Source organism: Grammomys surdaster, unplaced genomic scaffold, assembly GCF_004785775.1.
Source record: "Grammomys surdaster isolate TR1022 unplaced genomic scaffold, NIH_TR_1.0 125323, whole genome shotgun sequence".
In the NCBI taxonomy this organism is placed as follows: Eukaryota; Metazoa; Chordata; class Mammalia; order Rodentia; family Muridae; genus Grammomys; species Grammomys surdaster.
Genome location: NW_021620200.1, coordinates 298,072 through 301,016, shown reverse-complemented (window position 1 = coordinate 301,016; position 2,945 = coordinate 298,072).

The following is a 2,945-nucleotide window of genomic DNA, read 5'->3' as shown; positions in this document are numbered from 1 at the left end:
AAGAGTAAGCCAAGCTCTCCAGGCACATGGGGAGATCACACACACACACACACACACACACACACACACACACACACACACACACACATCTCTATTCACCAGTAAAAGGTAATTCATTAAGATATTCAACCATTGGATATTCAACTGAAATCCATATTGGTGAACCAATGAGATTTTATTGGGTTAACTGACAAGAATTTAGGTGAGGAGTTGCATACAGGAGTAGGGATGACTCAAAGAAGTTACATCACAGAAAGCTCATTTGGCATTGCTGACAGTTCATCAAAGCTGCAATCCTGGAGCTCTGCACAGCTTATAGACAGCTTAACAATCTGAGAACCTTCCACATGTAAGCTTGTGGAGACTTCCTGTTCAGCTTTTGTTTGTTTGTTTGATTGTTTTTTGTTTTTTTTGTTTGTTTTTTATAGTGATCTGGCATGACCATAGAAAATCTTTCAAATTTTGATTCTCCCAGATATATCGCCTTTTTTTAGCCTCCTGATTCATATGAAACTTTCCTTTCTTCCTGGAGGAAATATTTAAACTCAGATGGAAAAGCCCTATAACCAAGGGGAAGCAGAAATTTGATCCAAAAGGTAAACCAGAAGGGGCTTGGCAGAAAGACAATGATGGTTCCAACCCTCAGGACACAGTTCCCACACGCTTCACATCCAATTGCAGGTCAGACAGTAACTGCTGAAGAGTGACACCATTTTATCTACAACAATTTTGGGAATTAGCAGTGTCTGGGCTTCACTCTGAGCAGGAAACTTGTCTTTAAAACTGAACTAATATGGGTGCTTGAAAATTGGGACTCATCACATGTCAGAGAGCTTAAATTTAACCCACCACAGCCCCAGAGATGAGAAGATTTGGAAGGCAGTTATTGAGAGAAGATGAGCAAGATGTTAAAAAGCTTAAAAAGTGATGGTGGTAGAGGCTGGGCTCAAAGAAATTTAGTTCATATGAAAAGATAGCCCACCTTAAGATACTAATGACAGTACCCGTCAACTGTGAATAAGCCACCTACATAAAACCTTCACTGTTACAGAACACAAGAATTCTGAAGTTTGAACCAAACAATTGGTGCCCATAGTTGTATTCATCCATCAGAATGGTTACTGTGCAATACATCTTCAAAGTATGAACATAGATCCTCTAGCCAATCAGAGTTCCACACTGTGGTTGATTCTACTTTCCCTATATACTCAGAAGATGCTTCCTGCTCTCTTCATTTAGAGTATTAGCCAACCAAGAGATATGATCAGTGCCAGATCCAAAAGAAACTCCACTTCCCCAAATTCCAAAAGGCAGTCCAAATATCCAAAACTGAGTTCAGTCTGGACTTTAGGAGATAAAGCCAGCATTCCTCAGGAATTTGTGAAGCTCTACAAATTTGTGAAGCTCCCCTCTACAAATAATAATAATAACAATAATAATGATGATGATGATGATAATAATAATAATAATAATAAAGTCATCCAAAGTGTGTGCTGGCTCCAAGACTTTCTCATATCACAAGTCTGTGTTACACATTTCTTTTTTTTTTAAATTATTTATTTATTTTTTTCTCAAATCATAGTTCATTCACACAGGGGTTATAAACACAGAAAGGCAGGATGTGGGGAAGGGAATGACACTGGAGTGTGAGTGTTCAGGGGGAGTACAGATATCTTTCAGAACCAGGTATTGGCTGGGTGAAGGTTCAGGGGACAGGTCACTATGACTCTGCCTTGTGTTACACATTTCAAAGTCCATGCTAGGTTAGCACCTCCAGATCACAACCTTATAACTTTTTATTTTTGATGTGGTTTTCCTCTACCTCTATGCCCTCCCCTTGCCCTCTTTCTTTGCCTTTGTTTTTCTCAAGGCCAGGTCAAGCCTGCCAGCCATGTTGAGTCGACTTTTTTCTCTCTCAGCTCTGGATTCTACCAGATATCTCTGGCTCTTCTCTCTCTCTCATATCTACAATAAAAACATCCCCCTTAACCATAGCACTGAGACACCATTTTACCAATTTATACAAATCTAGAGAAAGATACTCTCTTGATTCTAGAGAGAACCTGTTAAGACCACAGATTGCAAAGCTAAAAGTGGCCAGCAGAGGGCCCTGGTATGAGAAGAAGTAAAATTACCAGAAGAAAGTGCAGTCCTAGCCTGCTTATGTAAGATGCTTGTCCTATACAGGCTCAACACCCAACTAATCCATAGGAAAGAGGCCACAAGATCAACTCAAGCCCCACCTCCAATGTACTGTACACTACTTCATCCTTAAGGATGCAGAAAAATATCTTCAAAGGTTTTCCGTTTTCTCTCTGTTTCCTTTTTCTTTTTTGTTTAACACATACACTTCTCTTTTTGCTCATTTTTATTGAGCTTTTTGAAGTATTTTTTACTTTGTCATATTTAAGCAGTGTACCATATCATCTTAAGAATAGCAGGGAGACCATAACTCAAGCAGTGTACCATATCTTCTGAAGAACAGCAGGTAGATCATAATTCAAGGCAGTGTACCGTATAGACCATGACATGTTTCAAGGCACAGGCCAAGAAGATTTTGTACTTTTCCACCACCTGGCCCCCCTTACCCCCTCCCCTTGTAAAACATGCTATAAAAAAGCATTTCATGTTCAAAAATAAATAAATAAATAAATAAATAAATAAATAAATAATTTAAAAAAATAGAATGCTGGTTTATTATTTGCCTCTGTATATTAAGCTAATTTCAATTATGTGCCTTTTCAGTATTGGACATGCTAACTTCCTCCTCTTCCATCTCCTCCTCCTCCTTCTTTTTCTTCTTCCTTCTTTTGTTCCTCTACCTTGCCTACTACATGTGCTGTGTTTTATAAAAAGAAAGAGCCAAGGATATGTTTGTTAGAGACTCCAGGTATGGTGAGGTGAGAGGGGGTGCCTCTGTGGGCCCATGCTGAGGCATCCATTCC